This window comes from Lygodium microphyllum, chromosome 2 (genome assembly GCF_053477565.2).
Source record: "Lygodium microphyllum isolate KBCC chromosome 2, Lygodium_microphyllum_v1.1.10, whole genome shotgun sequence".
In the NCBI taxonomy this organism is placed as follows: domain Eukaryota; kingdom Viridiplantae; phylum Streptophyta; class Polypodiopsida; order Schizaeales; family Lygodiaceae; genus Lygodium; species Lygodium microphyllum.
In genome coordinates, this window is record NC_141136.1 from 73,164,994 (window position 1) to 73,185,186 (window position 20,193).

General features: G+C 40.4%; 1 pseudogene; it reads left to right on the forward strand.

Moving 5' to 3' along the window:
- Nucleotides 1–5,001: 5,001 nt before the first annotated feature.
- LOC148039889 (IN2-2 protein pseudogene) lies at nt 5,002–6,331 on the forward strand (annotated as a pseudogene).
- Nucleotides 6,332–20,193: the final 13,862 nt, after the last annotated feature.

Consider the following 20,193-nt stretch of genomic DNA (forward strand, 5'->3'; position numbering starts at 1 on the left):
GAATGCTAGAACCATCTCTGACATTGGGATTATTTATTTGTTTGATCTTCCATCCTGATATAAATCAGGGTCTTCTGAAGACGCGACTATGCTTTCGTAAACCCTTCGACACCGCCGTTTCGCGAGACGACAGTGGTACAGAGGAGAGGAGATTGGAGTTCTCGCCTCCTGGTAGCAGTGTTTTCTCCTCCGGTTTTGTTGGGATTTCAGCAAACAGTTCGATGAGTTATCAGAAGACTTCTAGGTTGCCTAGAGTTGCCAGGCAGTATATATGCAGGAAGGAGAAAATTTTGAAAAATGCAGGAATTTTGGAGGATGATGAGCACATAGATGGGATGTATGACAGTGTGATTTGTGCAGATACGATGACAGAGATGGGAGATATGCTGAAAACTGATATGCTGAATTGTCACGGTAATGTATTAGTGCAGTCCCTGGACATGTTTCATGAAATTACAGATTTTAAGTCACAGATTGAGTCAGAAGCTGAGGAAACTCAGCAAAGAGTGTTGAGTGCTAAAGAAATTCAGCAAACAGAGTTTCCAGCTGGTTATGATCAGCTTTCAGAGAGACAGAGGGCTGAAAATTTTCAGCCAACAGAGTTTACTATTGAAATATTTCAGCATTCAGAGTTTGGGGCTGTTCCTATGCAGTCCATAGAGCAGAGGGCTGAGAATATTCAGCCATTGGAGTGCAGAATTGCTGATTTACAGCAAGGTTTATGTAATGCAGAAGAGCATAATGAAGCCAGGGTTGACACGAAATACAAAACTGTGGATAAGAAGGTGAAGCCGGTTGCTGTACCGCTTCCACCTGATAGTGATCAGCAAATAGAGAGGGCTGCTAAACAGCAAATTTTGAGGAATCCAGAGCATATTGGTCATAAATTTTCAGCAGAGACTCTTGCTGAATTGAAAATTGGAAATGGTGATTTCTTGCTACCCATAGAGAAGCAATGCTTTCAGGATATGCTTGAGCGACATGGAAGGGGATTTGCTTTTTTCCCGCATGAGATTGGATGTGTGAATCCTGATATTGTTGCTCCTATGGTCATTTTTACTATTCCTCATATCCCATGGAATCTCCGACCTATTCCAATGCCTAAAGCACACTTGCCAAAGCTGATTGATTTATTGAATGAGAAAATCAGGATGGGAATCCTTGAGCCTTCATCTGCACCATACTCAAACAAGTGGTTTACAGTTCCAAAGAAGAATGGTACTCTCCGATTTATTCAGGACATGCAGCCAGTGAACAGAGTTACTATCAGGAATGTTGGTATGGGTCCAGTTGTGGATGAGTTTGCAGAGGCATTTGCTGGACGTGCCATCTATTCTTTGGGTGATTTGTATTCAGGATATGATCAGTTTCAACTGGCTTTGGAAAGCAGGGACATAAACACCATGAGAACTCCTATTGGGCTTGTCAGGATGTGTAGCTTGCCTCAAGGTGCCACTAATTCTGTTGCGCATATGATGAATGCCATGCATAAGGTCCTTCATGAATACATACCTCAGCTTACTATGCCTTTCTTGGATGATGTGCCCATTAAGGGGTGTGCAGAAGAAGAGAAGAATGAGAGTCTAAATGAGCAGGGATGTAGATCCTTTGTGGCTGATCATATTTCAGCATGTGAGAAGATTTTGGCCAGGTTAGAAGAAGTGAACTTGACACTTTCAGGGCAAAAATCTATTTTTGGAGTGAATGAGGTTGTCATAGTTGGACATATGTGTGGATATTATGGCAGAAAACCCTCACCTGATAAGGTGAATGCTATAGGCAAGATTGCGGAGTATTGTTCTACCACTTCAGAGGTACGGAGATTCATTGGTGCTTGTGTGTTTAATATGATTTGGATACCTCATTTTGCACACATAGCAGATTGTTTGTATCAGCTGCTTCGAAAGGGGCAGAAATTCTATTGGGATGAGAGCCACACTAGAGCCATGCAGAAATTGAAGAAGTTATTGCAGAATGCTCCTACTCTCAGGAAAGCGGATCATAATTGTGAAAGGCCTATTGTATTGACAGTTGACACTAGTCCAATTGGCATAGGTTGGGCTGTGGGTCAAGATGATGCAGATGGAAATAGGTATGCTATTCGGTTTGGGGCGAAAGTCCTAAATGAGAGACAGAGGAGATATCCGCAAATCAAGAGGGAGCTACTGGGAATTGTCACGGCTCTCAAATGTGACAAGGAGTACTTTATTGGAGCTTCAGTTGTGGTAGAGACAGATTGCTTGCCATTGATTGGTATGATTACGAGTTGCTCTACTCCGGATATAGCCATGTTGAGATGGATTGCATACATCAAGTCATTAAATCCGGAATTTAAACACATAGTAGGGAAGGATAATCCAGTGGCAGATATGTTGTCTAGAGTCAGATATGATGATGAGGAGACTCTACTTGCAGAAGAGGATAATGCAGAAATTTCAGCCACTATGGTTGATTATGTTTGTCATGTCTATGATATTGTGGCTTTTACAGAAGAACTCTATGTTAGAGATTGGTTGCAGATTGGCAGGTACCTTAGTACATTAAGCAAAAGAGATGAATGGACAGATGAAGAGTTCAAGAAGATCAGAAGGAAAGCCTATGGTTATTTTCTCAAGGACGGATTTCTTTGGAAGCATCCGAAGAAAAGAGGCGGATTACCTTTGCGGGTTGTCTGCGATAGAGAGACACAGTTACAGGTGATGAGGGAGTTTCATGAGAGTCCTTGGGCTGGTCATAGAGGAGTGTGGGCTACTTATGAGAAAATCAAGGAGAAATATTGGTGGAAAGGCATGTATAGAGATGTTTCTCACTTTGTTGAGACTTGCAGAGACTGCCAGATGTATTCAGTAGTGCGTCATCGAGATGAGCTTCATCCGACCTATCCGCTATGCATTCATTATAAGTGGGTAGTTGATTTGGTTACCATGCCTATGGGTCTATGGCAGATGAGGTACATTGTTTTGGCTAGAGAGGATCTTACCAATCATGTTGAGGCCAGATCTTTGAGAACAAAGACCACTAGTGCAGTGTGTAAGTTCTTATTGGAGGAAATTTTCTGCAGGTATGGTTGTGTGGGTAAGATCACTGCGGATCGTGGTGAATTGGATGCAGATGAAGCTAGGGAGTTTTTCTCTCAGCTAGGAATCAAATTGGCTTTAACCACATCATACAATCCAGAGGGAAATGGGAAGAGTGAAAGAGGGCATCCGCCGATAGTGAAAGCATTAGCCAAAGCATGCAGAGGATGGATTGGAGAATGGCCAAGACTTCTACCATTTGCTTTGTGGGCTGATCATACGACTCATAGTGTTACCACAGGATATATGCATGCAGAGTTGATGTATGGTCAGAAACCTGTTATGCCGATTGAGACTTGTGCTTTGACTTGGTCAATTTTACCTTGGTAGGAGGATTTGACGAGAGAAGAGCTCTTAGCTCTTCAGATTCGACAGTTGGAGAGGAGACCTGAGGATATTCAGCTAGCTAATGACAGGTTGAAGGTTGCTAGACTAAGAAATAAGGACAGGTTTGATAGCAGGCATCGCTTGCGGCCTAGAGCAATAGAAGAGGGAGATTGGGTATTGTTCTTTGATAGCAGCCTTGAAAATCAGCATACTGCACTTCGGAAGATGGTGAAAAGATGGTTTGGGCCGTATATAGTCAGACATGTCTTTGATAATGCAACATATGAGCTGACAGAATTGGATGGGACAGTGCTTAGAGTGCCTATTGCTGGAAAACGAATCAAGATTTTCAAGAAAAGAGATGATGACGATTATGCATTGGAAGAATTTGCAAGAGAAGAGCAACGAGAAGAAACTTCAATGGAAGAGACAGATGATATGATAGATAATCTTGTTGATCTACCGGAAATGCATAACCAAGAGATTGATCTGTTTGTGGATCTTGATGATAAAGATCATGGGTAGTTGGCCCATCCGGAGGACGCGTAGGATTAGAGGGGGTGGATGTCGTATTGCTGCGCATTCAAGGTGTGAAAACCACCCAAAAGTTGTGCGTGTGATTTGTTACTTTGTACATACTTAGATGTAGACGTTGTGCTTTGCTTTGCTTGAACATTTTGCTTTCAGTTGGTTCATGTTCAATTTTACTGAAGAGACAAGCGCTGTTTGGGATTGAATCTGATATTTGGTATAAACAAATTAGAAGGAGAATGGGTTCTAGATCTGCAATGAGTATGGTTTTTCCGAGCTTCCCAAGTTGTTTGCTTATGCTGAAGATACAAATGGTATCGACAAGGGAGTTTAAGAAGACCAGTGAATTTTCAGTAAAGTTTCTAATTTGGAAACCTCAAACCTGTTTTTCTTACAAATGCCAACTTTGGATTCATTACTTGCTGTTGGAATGTGGTGTTGTAAGTTTTGGAGGACTCATGTTAGAGAAGGATGTGCTGATCATGTTCTTTGCTCTGAAGGATGAACATGAGGCTCATGTGCAGCTTGCACTTGAGCATGGAATCCCTGCCATTTCTGCAGTGATGGGGACTCAAAGGATTGGGAATTGATTGGAAGAAAATCAAGAATATGATGGACAAAGGGGGCGTGAAAAAGCAAAAGCAAAACAAGAACTATTTTGAAAGAGCCTTTGTGGGGGGGAAAAAGAATACTATTTTTGAACAGAGAATCGGAAAGGAAGGGAAATAGAAGATACTCTGTGGCTAATCAGAGGAGAGCCTGAAAGGAGACGATTACGGGAACAGAGGAAGAAAATAGACGAATGATGAAGATAATAGAGGAAGGAGGAAAATGAAAAACACGCAGAAAAACAGGGAAGGGAGCTTTTTCAATGACGGTGAACGATATACAGCATTTTGGAGTTCAACAGTGGGACTGGTTTTGAAGAGTATTCTTGGACTTGAAGAAATGAGAAGAATCGATTAAAGGTAGCATGGAGGGGAGGACATTGAAAACACAGTAGAACAGAGGAACGAAGGGATTTTGGGAGACGACGATGAGGAGAAGCTGAGAGAGCGAGAGAGCTATGGCAACCTCCCTCCCAGCGGTGCCTCGTACCAAGCTCGGGTCACAGGGCCTGGAAGTGTCTGCCCAGGGGCTTGGTTGCATGGGCATGTCCTTCTCGTACGGCCCCCTAAGCCCGAGCAGGACATGATCGACCTCATCCACTACGCAGTCACAGAGCTGGGCGTCACCTTCCTCGACACCTCGGATGTGTATGGACCGCATCTCAATGAAATCCTTCTAGGCAAGGCACTTAAGGGAATACAAGACAAAGTCCAATTGGCTACAAAATTTGGAATCACTATAGAAAATGGACAGCGAACATTCAGAGGTGATCCCACATATGTTCGTGCCTGCTGTGAGGCAAGCTTGAAGAGATTGGGTGTGGACTGTATCGATCTCTACTATGTGCATAGAATTGACACAAGAGTACCCATTGAAGTTACGATAGGAGAGATGAAGAAGCTGGTAGAAGAAGGAAAAGTAAAGTACTTAGGTCTTTCGGAGGCTTCTGCTTCCACAATACGGCGTGCACATGCAGTGCATCCAATTACAGCTGTCCAGCTGGAGTGGTCTTTGTGGACTCGTGATGCAGAGAGAGAGAGATTATACCAACTTGCAGAGAGTTGGGAATTGGAATTGTCCCTTTCAGCCCACTAGGCCGTGGTTTCTTTTCAGCGGGGACGTATATCTGTCTAACCTCCTCATTCAGATGTATGGAAGCTGACGGGCTGTGGAGGATGCCAGGTCCGTTTTTGTGGATATGCGTGAATGGAACGTCTTTACTTGGGCTATGATGATCGGTGTATGTGCTCAAACTGAAGAGTTTGATGAGGCCTCTAGCTTTTTCAGCAAATGCACATTGAAGGGATGATTCCAGATAGAGTTATTCTGGTCCAGGTTGCGTCTGCATGCTGTGGCCAGGACTGCAAGATTTGCTGTTTGATTTTTATGGAACTCCAATTGGTAGAGCAACCAACCAGGAAACAGAGTTTGCTGAAATGTTCCAGGAGTTGGTTGAAGCTTCATGGGACATTGTGAACTTAATGTTGTCATAAAATTCATTGAAATCTTGAATAAAGAATTCCCAAAGAGTGGTGTAAAGAGATAACTGCAGAATTTGTGCAATATCTATGCTTTATCATTGCTTACCTTGAAAGTGGAGTGAATACGGTGATAGTGACAGTGGCAACTACATCATTGATAGCAATAGTGGCAGTGACAGTGATAGCTGCAATGAACGTGCCAGTGAGCTAGAATTTGCTAAGTTCAACAATGTTATAACTGCTACTGATTTTTGTAGTGTTCTTTGCTGCATTTCTGTGATGTTAATGTCATGGCTTCTTGAGTGAACTAGGAGCTTCTGAACGGAGCTTCTGAACTATGTATCCAATTTCTGTATTCGTCCATGAGCCTCAATTGCAGCTGTCAATTATCTCATAAGATGAATTGTACAAATACCATATACACAACATTCACTTGATTGGTCTTCTATCCTGGAATTATTCAAAATCCTCTGTGGATGCGATATTGTTTTCACGAATCCTTTGACACCGCATTTAACTACGTGTCTATATTCACATCTATACTTGCGTCTACCTGAACAATAGACACACATATACACGGCAAAATAGACGCACGTCAAAATTCAAACGATACTTAAATCATTTCTTTTCAAACTGTGCCTTTCCTTTCTTGCGTTTTTTGCGGTTCTGAAGCTTGAGTTTAGCCGACATGCAGTCTCTTCATGCCTCACCTAGTCTCTTCATGCCTCACCTCCTCATGACTCACCTCTTCTTTCATTTCAAACACACAAGAAGGGAAAAAGGAAAGCCAAGGAGAGGAAGAAAGAGAGAACAAGAAAGAGGAGAACAAGAAGAAGCAGCAAGCAAGCAAACAAGCATAAAGGGAGGGTAACTTACCAAGGAGAGGAAGAAGGAGAAGGAGAAGCACCACCACCCGCCACACCAAACACCCAAGGTGAGGATCTCTCTCTCTCTCTCTCTCTCTCTCTCTCTCTCTCTCTCTCTCTCTCTCTGTGTGTGTGTGTGTGTGTCTCTCTTTGTTTCTCTCTTCCTCTCTCTGATCTGTCTGTGTATTTAGGATTTGTGATTCCATTATGTATTGCATTTTGTAAATCGTCAATGGTGATCGTCGGCCTAAAATCGGCCAACCGAGCGTGTCTGCTAGCGCGTCTACATCTCAGTGTAGACGCAGACATAGACGCGAAAAAGTGTTTCCTCTCAGAGCGTCTGAGGGTGCATCTTCGAGTGCGTGTGCTGGCGCGTGTGCTTTGCAGTGTACACACGATGATACATGTGTTGCACAGAAGGTTGACCTGCAGTCTACATGCGATTATACATGCGCATTGACCTGGGAGGCACATCTAGCAACACATATGTGCTGCATGTTAGATACGCAGATAGACGCGCTGGACAGAAATTGACCTGGGATGCGCGTCTGGCAGCGTGTTTGTGCTGCATGTTAGATGCGAAGATAGACGCACTGGACAGAAGGTTCACTCTGGAGCGTGTCTGAGAGCGCGTCTAACCTGCAATGTAGACGCAAGGATACACACGCCAGGTCTCCCAGTTCTAATATTAAACAATATATTTTTGCAATGATGAATGTGACCAATCCCATGTTTGTGTTTATCAGTTTTCTTGTTTAAGAGAAGCATTAGCACTTAAGTGTTATGCTCAATGTCTAAAGAAAGCTCTTTGAAAATGTAGGTAATATATGATTTTTTGCATACAGATAATTTTGTCTTTTTCCTATGTTTTTTTTGTAGATGTTGTATCTTGGTTCATCTAGCAATGACCCAGATGTGGATCGCATGAATGATACATTGGCCTCCTTTGGCAGGGGGTCAATGCATTTTTTGGAGGTTTTCCTAGTAGGGAAGACTTTATGGGAGAGATGACCAGACACCTTGGCCACTCTCCCACAGCGGACGAGGTGTTCAGCGTCATGTCTGGGACACCTTTGGCGTCTTTGCCTGGCACTACTTCCCAGACTCCACATGCAGGTACTCCACATATAGGTACTCCATATGCAGGTACTCCATATGCAGATACTCCATTTGCAGGTACTCCACGTGCTCCAAGTGCATCGACTGAAGCACAAGCATCTGCAGAACCACGTGCATCTGCAGAAGCTCGTACATCCAGCGAGGCAGAGGACAGTCGACAAAGAGGGAGGAGGGAGAGTCGAGGGGGAGGACGAGGGTTATATGGGGGTTGCCTAGGAGGTGGCGAGCGATCACCCTCACCAGTAGATCATGTAGAGGAGGTTGTACACCAGTATTATAGAGTTACAGATGCTGGTGGCATCTTTCATGATGATGAGGGAAGGGATGTAATGGCATACATGAGGAGCGTCGTGCATGCGACGTATAAAGATTGTTTCATTGCCTTCAAAAAATCAGAAAAGCGGCTTGTGGCAGGAGGTGTTGAGGGCAGTCCATAGGAGGTACCCAAATCCTGAGGGTCAGCGATTCTTGGATGATTGGGGAGGCACAAAAGTGAGGGATATGCTTCACAACAAAAGATCCCACCTCATGACATGGGCCAGGGACTCACTGCGGAGGCTAGAGGAGGGGCATGGAGCCTACAACCAACCACCAATGTGCCACCGCATAGAGTGGAAGAAAGCCAAGAAGAAAGCAGCTGAAAAAGTGAAGAGTCACCAGCATGCAGAGGCGCGACGGATCCAAATGGAAATAATGGGATCGTCGCATTACGAATTGGGCGGCAGAGAGTCGTGGGAGGCAGAGTTTGTAAGTATATTTTGATTTCTAGTTTTTTTAAATTTATATTTCTTTTAATTCTTTATATATTTTAGTCTAATATATTGTGACGTCTAATTGTTTGTATATATCTAAATGTTTTGCAGACTACCATCGTTGGTAGGACACCTACCCCTAGAGAGGTAGGTTACCATCGAGGCCATAACCGCGCAGCGACATGTCTTCACTTTTATGAGGAGGGTCTCATTACTGAGGACGAATACAACCGGGCCATGAGGATTCGACAGCCAGAGGAGCTATGTTTTTCTTACTTTCCTATTAAAAGTATAACTAATTATAACTTTTTCTCCACCTTGTCTATGTAAGCAACCCTGATCTTTTGTGTGTGTAGGCGAACCCAGATGTGGAGCATAGCGAGGAGGGGGATAACGACGCTAGTAGCTATGGTGGTACTAGCGAGGATATTTCCTCTTCAGATTTGTAGAGGAGCACCATACCTCCTCATGAGGCCTTCTTTTCTTGTATATGTATGATATCTCTTTGAGCCTACTGCTTGCGGCCACGCTTTAGGTCGCAAGCACTCAAAACCTCCCTTGTAAATGCTTTGATATATAATGAATACATGGACTTTTACTTTCAATTCTCGTGCCCGTAAGATACATTGTCTTTTTCCCAAATACACAATCTGATGTATGGGAGGGGGAAAAAAAAAACCAGAGAGCATGTGGTTGCTCTCTGGTTTTTTTTTTCAGTTCTATTTTGGGTGTCTATCAGTGCGTCTAAATTGCAGATAATTCGCGTTTATTCGCGCGTCTATAATGCAGACTGCACGCGCTTATACACACGCTTCATAATTCAAATTAAAAAGAGAAATTAAATATCATTTTAAAAAAATGACATTTTTTGTTTTCCGTTCGCGTCTATCAGTGCTTGTAAAAGCGTGTCTACCAGTGTGTCTATATGCGCGTGTATATGTGCGTCTATTGCGCATCTATTTGTGCGTGTAAATTCGTTGATACATGCGATTATAGATGCAGAATGATAGACGCGCAAATACACGAGCGGATAGACACGCCCGTAAGTTTTTCTCTGTATTCAAAAATTGCGTCTAAATGTGCGTCTATGAGGCCTTTTTGTTGTAGTGTCAATACACATAGTGCTCTCGAGAGAATTACTTGGGATTCTTCTATTAGGAAATCATCTAAACCTATTGATATTTGGATTGTTTGGACTCTTTATCTTGGATGTACAATAGAGTTTACATATAATACATACACAGTTTGAATCATTGAGCTTTGTCTTTATATTGTGTAAAGGCTTGACAGATCTGGTAGAAGGTTTTATGATTTATTCATGATGTATGGACATGTCTTCTGAAGAGAACTTGATTTCCAACATTCTTGGGCTTCATTTCGATCTCTTGCTTATTCTTTTTCTTCTGTTCTGTCTCCTATTCTCGACTTCCTTCTCTCTCTAATCCCTAGTGGATACGAGCTTTTGAATAAAACCCCTCCGATAGTAGGATGTTGTTGTTTACAAGGACTACATGCCACACTCTATAAGAAGTTGAGCAAAGACTAAATGGATTCATGCCATCCAAAGCAAGATTAAGGTAAAGATTCCTTGGCTCTCGTGCAAAGCTTGGAAAGATGGAGTCAATGTGATTCTACACATGTGAATCTATTGGTATTCATTGGACTCCATTTATAGATCTATTTTGTGTATGCCACATTGTCAAGCTTACCATGCCTAACGTATGAAATATGTGACATATAGGTGATATAAGTGGAAAGTGTCTAAGAACCTTTTGAGGGATGGTTTTCCCTTGCAAATTCTGTCAATACCTGTGAGCACCACACTTCAGACATGTCTCCATAATCTTGTAATCTTCTCAAAACATCACACAATCATTCGCACATATATGAATGTTGTTGTAGTCCATACCAAGCTTTCGTAACACCAATTTTGCATCATCATGAGACTCATGCATGGTGCTTCTAGGTGGCAATATACGATATTTGAGTAATCTGGAAAAAAATCCAAGTACATTTGAAAAGCGTAAAAACTATTTTTATAATGGAGTTAAAGACAAAGAAGCATAGTGTGTACTTAAATAATTGGGTCACACTCATATCCCTCCATATGTACTTTGTCTTTACACTTAAGAGCACAAGTAGCATCTTTGAGAGAGATACCTGGTATCCATCATATAATGGTATGGATGCCTTCTCTCTCAATGGATCAGATGACTTGGCATCCATGGGAAGTAATACATCGATCATTGTCTCCATCTCGAGCTCCAATTTTGGAGGAAGGTTTAGAAGGCCCACCATCTCTTTTAGTATCAAGGGCATAGTTAGCGACACGTCCTCCAATGGGTTTATCAGCTAGGTACTCCATTCATTGCACATCCTTGAACTCTTCTTACAGGTCGTAAAAGGTGCATTCCTTAGGGCACAATGACATCTCTCTGTAGACATTTCTAGGACACATATAATATTATTATATATAATATTCAATTACAATTTGAATATAAAGCATGATTGGTATACACTTTTCTTACCATTAGCTCAAAGTCTAAGATTTCTTGGTCAATGATCTCTGATTGAAACTCATCGAAGCTCTATAGAAAAGGGACACTTTCATCAAATTGCTAGCTTGCATTGTGAGTGCAAGGGTATAGGACACGCTGATTGAGATACGTCTCATAATCTTGAATGTCATGGCCATCATCATTGTCTGTTTCATCTATATTATGGTAGACAATATGCTTTTGTTTTCTTCATTGCTTCTCTTCTCACATCTCTCTCTATTTTCTCTCTCCGTCTCTCTCGCACTCTATTCTTATCTTTCTATCCATCTCTCTATTTGTGTCTCTCCCCCTCTCTATCTCTTTCCCATCCATCTCTCCACAAACAATAGTAAAGAGAGAAAATTAGAAACTTTAAAACAAAGAAATGGGAAGCAATGTCTCCATCCCTCTCTTTATCTCTCTTTGACTCCTCCTAAGTGAAGGAGATCTCGAAGACTTGGAACAAGCACATGCCTAAAATTGACATTTCAAGAAACTAATTTGGCAAAACTAAAGCTCAACGGATTCTTACTTTACAATGCAATTCCAATAATAAATAGTTTTCTAAGTAGTAGACTTGTTCTTGAATATAGTGTGTGGGCTAACAAGTTTGAGATTTTCTCTCTCAATCTCTCTATTTTTATTTTTCCCTCCATCTCTCCTTTTCTCTCTCTTTCCATCTCTCTATATCTCTCTTTCTCTCACTCTCTTTGTTTCTCTTTCTCTCTATGTTTTTATTTGTCTCTCCCTTGCTCTCTCTCCTTTTCACTCTCCTTCCTCTCTTTACCTTACCCTTCATTTCTCTCTCCCCCTCTCTATCTTTATGCCTCCTCCCTCTCTATTTCTCTTCCAACGTCTCTCTCTCTCTCTCTCTCTCTCTCTCTCTCTCTCTCTCTCTCTCTCTCTCTCTCTCTCTCTCTCTCTCTCTCTCTCTCTCTCTATTTCTTTGTTTCCTTCCCTTCCTCTCTCTTTGCTTCTCCCTCCCTCCCCTCTCTCCCTCCTAACATCTCTCTTTTTCTCTCTTCCCCTTCCTTTCCCTCCCTCTTTGTTTCCCTTCTCCTCTTTCTCTCCTTCTCTGCCTCTCTTCTTCACTCTCCCTTCCTTCTCCCCTCCTTTTCTTCCTCTCTCTCAATGCATCTCTCCACAAAAAAAACTTAAGAAAGAAAGGAGGAAAATAAAGCAAGAAAAGGCAATGTACCTAGCTCAAAGGGTTGAAGATGAAACCCTTTTCATCTCCCTTCTACGGATTCCCTTCCTTCTCATTTGCACCCTTCTCCTTATTCTTTGTATAGGGTAGTAGTGGTGATGGAGGTGGTGATGAGCTCTCCCTCTCTTCCTCACTGTCTCTCTTTCTATTCCTCACCCTTTCAAAGCTTTCAGCTCTCTCACTCTCCTTTCATTCTCTTTTGCAAAAATGGTTTCAATAAATGCCATGCTCAAGTTTTCAGCATTATTTTTCTCAGACCGGTCACTATTTACATCACTATTAGTGATGCTAATAGCAATGTTGATATTTTTCATCAGAACTGGCTGTCCCTATCGGCCCATTCCCTTGTAATGCTTGTTTCAATCAAAATAAGTCCTAACATACTAGTAATGGTCTCTGATAATTTAAGTTTTGTCACTTACATATCCATCATAGGAGCTAGTCACTTACATAGTGTTATTCACTAACTTACTCTTGATACATCACATAAATAATTGAATAACTCATTCCATAGGCACATAATAAAATCATCGAATACTAAAGAACCTCTTTGTTTTTAAACTTTAGACACAAATTATCTCCACAATATATACATATAGATAGACATATAGACATATATACATATAGATCCATATCTACATATAAGCCAAGCGACAACTTGGATACTTTCACTCGACCCACTCAACTATTGTTATAGCAAACAATGCTTATAAAAAATAAGACAAAATATGGAGGTAAACATAGATAGTAATGTATTTTATTATCCTATGATTCTTGTTTTCTTTTCTTCAAGCAACAAACCATAAGTGCAATAGAAATGAAAAACTAGATAGGCTAGTAATTAAATCATGTACTCTTATATTAATTGGGAAATATAATGGATGCTCACAAACCTTCATTAGAAGATAATGGTGGCCACCATAAGTACCAAGTTGACTAGATAGGCAAATCAATTGCTCCTAAAATTGAAGATTAGATAGCATGGAAAATGTAAAATATGAGATTAGCAACCTTGAGGGATAAACAATGGGAAAGAGGAGATATAGGACCTAATAGTTTACCAATGTGAGGAGAAGTTCATAGGAGGGGTGATATAGGGTTTCTAGATGGCTTCCAACATGTTTCAACTGCGGTGAGGTAGGTTATGTAAGTCCAAACTTTACATAGGCTAGAAGGGTAGGAGGTGATATGTATCCACTTCCCAAGAATCTACCTAATAGGTAGAATGATTTTTTGATTGAAATTCATGAACCTTTAAATTGTAGGGATCCTAGAGTAGAAGAGAAAGGGAAGATCGTATTGATTTGCATTCTAGCTACCACCAAAAGGTTTGATATAGCATGTCCTACCAAGAGAAGAAGAGTTGTAGAGAGGGATAACTAGCAAGGTTCGTGAGGGATTGAGAGCTAAGGAAAGGATGACATTGAGACCCAGGAGGATAAGACCAAAGACGCTAGAAAGCAAGGTGAGGCAAGGATTAGAGCTCCTAGGAAATGTTACCATGCAATAGACTTACCTTTAGGCCAGGGAGAGGAGGATTATGATATACAAAAGAACTTGTTGGGTAGGAAAGCCAACATTTTCTTTACTTATCTAATGGATATATTTCCTAAGATGAGGGGAGAGTCGAAGAGGCTGGTTAACCCTAAGAAAATGAAAAAAGAGATGGATAGTAAGGATCTTGAGTGTAGAGATTTTCTTAATATTTTTGCTATTGTGAATGACCAAGGCAGGACAATGAGGATCTTGAGTGTAGAGTAGTTGCTCAATATTTGTCCTATTGTGAATGTTTGATACAAAGATGAGGTCATAAGAGAAGCCTATATTGATGGAGGTGCATAAATGTGTGTCACTACACAAACCTCTATTTAGAAACTTGACATCTAAATGATTGAAGGATGACAATTATGATTAAGGTTTCCTAGCATGCTCAAATTAAGTGTCTAGGGGTCATAAAGACATTGAAGTCAATGTATATGATGTATCCATAAAGATAACTTTTCATGTGATGCCAGATGGAGTAGAGGTATTTTCTCTACTTCTAGGAAGACCATGGTTAATGAACTATTCGAGACTAGGGAAAATGCACAATCACTATCTATGATAGACAAGGTGTACCTAAAAGCTTTGATATGATGACCAAGAAGCCTATTGAGACTAAAGAAAGTGAGGAGGATGAGAATGAGCAAGAGGACATAAAAAGTTCTAAAGAAGAGAAGGAGAAATATGATGAATTTGAGATCAAGCTAGATTCTAGCTAAGATGTCTCCTATCACACATTAGGAGTAGGATCAAAGAAAGAAGCTAAGGGAGTATAAAAAAATCTATTTGATATTGCTAATGTTGAAGAGCCTTCTATGAATGTTCTTGTGAGTCAAGTACTAGAGATAATGAGTTGCATTTACATCCTTGTGGATTGTTGACACATGTGTCTTTGAGATAAAATCCTTAAAGGATGAGGATGAGTTTTCTTGAGGAAAAGAGTATACCCTAGGGAGGAGGGAAGTTGAGAATGAGAAAGAGCTTATTGAATGTGATTTTGAATTCTGTGAATTGAGAAGTTATTATGACTTACATGCTTGTCAAATAGGCATTAGAAATGCAATTGAAACCAATAACATTTATTTTGGGGATGAGTTTAAAAGATTTCATAAGCACGAGGGCTTAAAGTCGAGACCCTTAGAAGAAAAATTGTGTGAGAGAGAAATAGGAAAATTTCCCATTGAAATCCTAGGGACTTTGGGAATTTTTGAAGTTCAACATGAGATTAGAAACCCTAGATTGTTGTCTAGTGAAGTTGAGTATAATGAAACCAAGCTAGAGGACTAGAATCTAGATCTAAAAGCAGGATGTGATGATGCTGACACAAGTGTTGCCCACTCTTTGGATGTGATTGATGGTACAAACAACTCGTTCGAGTATTCTTTAATTGATGATCAAGTTGCTAGACACTACTTTGTGTGATAAGCTGAGTCTAAGAAATACCCCTCAATGTTATGAGCAATTTTGGAGGTATTTTGAGTTTTGAGTGACTCTATTTAATGTCGATATTGGTTTATATAGAGTTGAGAGTCCTAGAGAATCTCAATTTGTGGTTCATTATGTTTTGCATGTTGAGATGAGTCAGGATCGCTCAGTACATCTAATTGATTATGTTGCTAAGCTAGATAAAAATCTAGACAATAAAAAGAGTGTAGAAACCTCATTGATTGATTTTGAAAGCTCATTAGAAGCTGTTATATATGATTAGTGAATAAATTTTTTGAAAGATGACGTTTTGAGTGGAGAGATTAGAACTCAAAGGATCTCTTGGGTAAGTTACACATAAATATATGTGTGCATCACATGGGTTCAAAATAAGGCATTTTTAAAATATTAGTTTTTTACATTTTTTACATATAAAAGGGTGTAATTTAAAGGGTTATTATAGATTGAATAAAAAATGATTATATTTTATTCAAAAAAAATTCACAGATAAGGATATTTATAAATAGGCCTTGAACACATGTGATGTAGAGGATATAAATATAGTAGCTTCCCGAGAAGGATCTCAAGTTTGAAATAGATGAAAATTGAGGGAAAACATGCAAAAGGCACGAAAGAGAAATCCAAAACTAATATAAATAGGGTGAAAGAAGCCAAGGCAACATAGAGACATAAAAATATGAGAAATTTTTTGAGGAAGTCAAAGAAGAAGAAATGGATGAACTGGCTTTAGAGACTGTTAAGAATGAAATCAAGTTCCTTTGGATGATTTAGAAAAAAGATATGGGGAACTACTTGAGGATACGGCAATCATGTGTAGCTAGTATTTATGTATCAAAAGTTCTTTTTAAAAATTTGCATAGGGGTTTGGAAGTGGGCTTGAGTTGGTGCAATAGGCACATCACGTATCCATACCACCTCTTGTCCATCCCCAATATTCCTTCACTTTGGAGCCATCATGAGCTCACAAACATTTCTAATGCGTCACTAATCTTTTTTTCCTTTACGTCTTTGTTAGTCTTGTAAATTTGAAGTGTTCTGGAATCCGAGAGATAGCAATGGAATGAAGATAATGCATGGTAACTTGTAAGATGTGGCTAGGTTAGGTGAGATTTCCCATGGAGTGATCTTGGTACAAAGATAAAGAGGAAAATATTTTATGCTTCAGAAGTTTTGAATGATGGGTCCTTTGGTTGATTATGAGTTGGCGGAGGGAGTTAGAGTTTAGATAGAGGGTCCAAATTTTGGGGAATTAAAGAGGATACATAGTAGGTTCAAGTGGGGATGCAAAAAAGGAAAGTGTATGATGGTGGGATGGGTAAGCCTTGGCCCTCTCTTTCTCTCCTTTGGAATCATGATTATCTTGAGAGAAATAGAACCCTATGAGGAAGAAAGGAATGAGACAAGCTAGTGCACTAGAGGGACCATATCATTTGGGCCAAAAATGTTTGAAAAAATGAATGGAAGACCAAAGGACCTAGAAAGGGATTTGATGATTCATAAGTCTTCATTATATAAATAAAATATTGCACATGAATGTTTGTAGGCTAAGGGTTGGGTTGAATATGTTATGCTTTTTCCAGAAAACCCTAGAGACCCCTAACTTGCAATGGATTGTGAGGTTTTTGAAACCTTGTATTGAGTTTAGGTTGTTGAGTTTTTACTTTGGATGCCAATAAAACTTGAACTTATAACTACCTAGGAGTTCAAACATGTAGTTTTGTTTTGAGTTTCCTCATGTCTGTGTAACATTTCTTATCAAATTTGCATTCTTATACAAGTGAAAAAAGGAGCTAGATGCTAAAAACCAGGGTTACATGAGGGAGAGGTATGTTTTTTCAATCTTAAACTCATGCACATTACGGTAATGGAGGGATACATGCGCTACACTTCACATTGCTCTTCGGCACTATATTGCAGCTTCTTATACCCCAACTTCCTAATATAGTTTTGTGCCATTGGGTTCACACACTTATATGCATCTTTACAATGCACTATGGAACAAGAAGCCCATTCAAGCTATACTCAATAACCCTAGATGCATGTGCATATTAGAGAACATATTCAATGAGCACACACCCCTTTGCACACATCACCTTGGGTTATATACAACAAGTTAGATACCCTTCGAATGAGAAGGAAAGGAGGATAGGTGACTAGAGGGTCATGTAAGGTCAACAACTTGAACTAAGGTTTATGTAAATTACCATATACATCATGAGAGTTTGAGAGTGTGGGGGGTTGAGAGGAGTTCCACCACCAGTAAAGGACCCAAAAATTAATCAAGGAATTTTAAGTACAATGCAATAGGTAGTGAAAGCATAATATATAGGCACAACCCCTCCAATGCATTCATATATTCTCATGTATACATTGGGTGATTACTTTGCATGTCATGTTTTCTAGTGTCTCCTTTCAATCCAACATTGAATGCATGAGCACGTAGTTCATTCAACTACATGGACATGCCTTTATTTAGAAGCACGTAGGGTGTCCAGAGTATAGGCATATGAGCCCTCCTTATGCAGGAGTGGATAAGGGCAGGTAGGTTTCAATGATCCTGAGGGAAAGGGGAACCCTAACCCTAGACAGTTGGGGCTATATAAATAGCCCATGGGTCTACATCAACCTTTGAGTGAGAGTGATCCAGGTTGTACTTTCATGAGCAATTGAATAAGCAAGTCTTGTTCTTGTACTTGTGAGCTCTTCTCTCCCTCTTATGCACACTTAAATCCTTGCTTCCACTTTACTTTTCCACATGATATCAGAGCTATCTCTCAGATCCTTTAGCTCCCCTCAGCTTCTTTACACTCCTAACTGCACAAGAAGAACTCCTGCCCTCTCATTTACCCTCCTTTCCACCATAGCCAGCTTGACCCACCTTTGTTGGAGGACTTGGGGAGAGCAAAGGAGAGCATTTCAGCTCCTGATTCCTTTTGGAGATCTTCTCCCCAACTTAGGGTGATTCAGTGTGGCATATCAAAGGTGGGGATTAGGCGACGTGGAGGGCAGCATTACGTTTCTCTTGAAATTTGCACATATTTGCAGGCGACACATCTCGAGCTGTTGTGTGTGCTGAAAAAGGGGCAATGTTGGTAGCTACCATGGGGTTTTGTTAGCCCCCCTAGTGGGCCATCCCCCTCTAAGAGGCTTTAAACTAATTTCTCCTCTAATGGCTATTGTAAGAAAAACCCTAATTGTGGGTTTCTGGCAGCCATAGCCAAGAAGCTTCAAGCTTCCTATTTTCCAAATTTTTTTCAATCTGGAAATCATTAACATTGATTTTAATCACTAAAGTACATGCTATAAAGTGCATTCTTATTTTTTGAACATCTTCAAGCCTACTCTCAACACCGGCAATCAGTCAAGTATCTCACTAAGCTTGACAAGGTAAATACCTAAACATCTTAATTTTGAGATGAGTGCTTCAAAGCACTGAAAAGGCATTTAGTGACATTAGTGCTACTGCCTTATGTCGAAACATGAATATTGATGTGATTGAAATCTCTTCGAACTCTTCACCAAGTGTCGAAGTCATTAATCGACCTTGCTCAACTAAATGTTTGTACACTAGACCACAAGGTGGGGAGGAGCAAGAAGTCCACCTCATTGAAACCTAGGAAAATAGTGAAACTTAAATCAAGGGTTGTTCAAAGGATAGGACCGCCAAAATCTTACCTTGAGATATTACACATATATGATTTCCAACCTTTTTCATCCTTACAACTTTAAATTTGGTTATCATTGGTAGGGTTATCAATTCTGTTATTTGGTTCGTACTTGGTCACTTGTAAAGGACTAGACATTGCCATTGCCTAAGGCAATAAGTAAGACCTTCCTATAAAGGCCATGGCCTATGTAGATGTAAGGCCTCAAATTCACAAGTTTAATGGAAAAGATTTCCATCCTTGTGATGGAATAGGGATACTGGCCCTTCATAAAAGGGACCAAAGTTATTGACCCATCAAATCCCCTTGATGTAGAAGACGATGAAAGAGCCATCATCATGCTTTTATTGGTAATTCATCATATTAACTAACTCTCCACTGCCAAGGAGAAGTGAGATGAGCTTGAAAGGCTCTATGCCGCTACAGGGAAGAACCCCAAGATTTTTTAAAAGATTGAATTTTTTAGCTTGGAGTATAAACAAGGAGAAGATCTAACTAAGTTTATTTCACATATGAAGGGGCTCATGGCACAACTAGCCTCCATTCAAGCACCAATTCATGATGAAGATGCCATTGCTATCCTTCTGAAGTCTATAAAGAAGGTCTTTCCAACCCTTGTTATTACCCTTACTAATATGCCCCAGCTTTGGTAAGTACCATCCATTCATGCCTAGATGAAGATAAGAGGAACCATAACGAAGGCTCTTCAGCATTTACTTCCCATGAGCAAGTGTTAATTCATACAACTTCTACAAAGTGCTCCTTTTGTCATAAAAAAGGGCATATTGTAAGTAATTGCTGGAAGAATTATCTCGAGAAAATGAAGTGTAATAAATGCAAAAAGACTAGGCATATCACCAGTAAGTGTCCCAACGATCCAGAAGTACCTAAGGAATTGGCGGCCAATTTTTCCTCCCAATCCACAGGCGACCGACTCTTCTGAGTCCTATATCCCTTCTGCCTATAACTATTCTTGTAAGCCTATTCTATAAAGGCATCCAATTTGGGTTAAGGGGGGGGACATTCTCTTATGC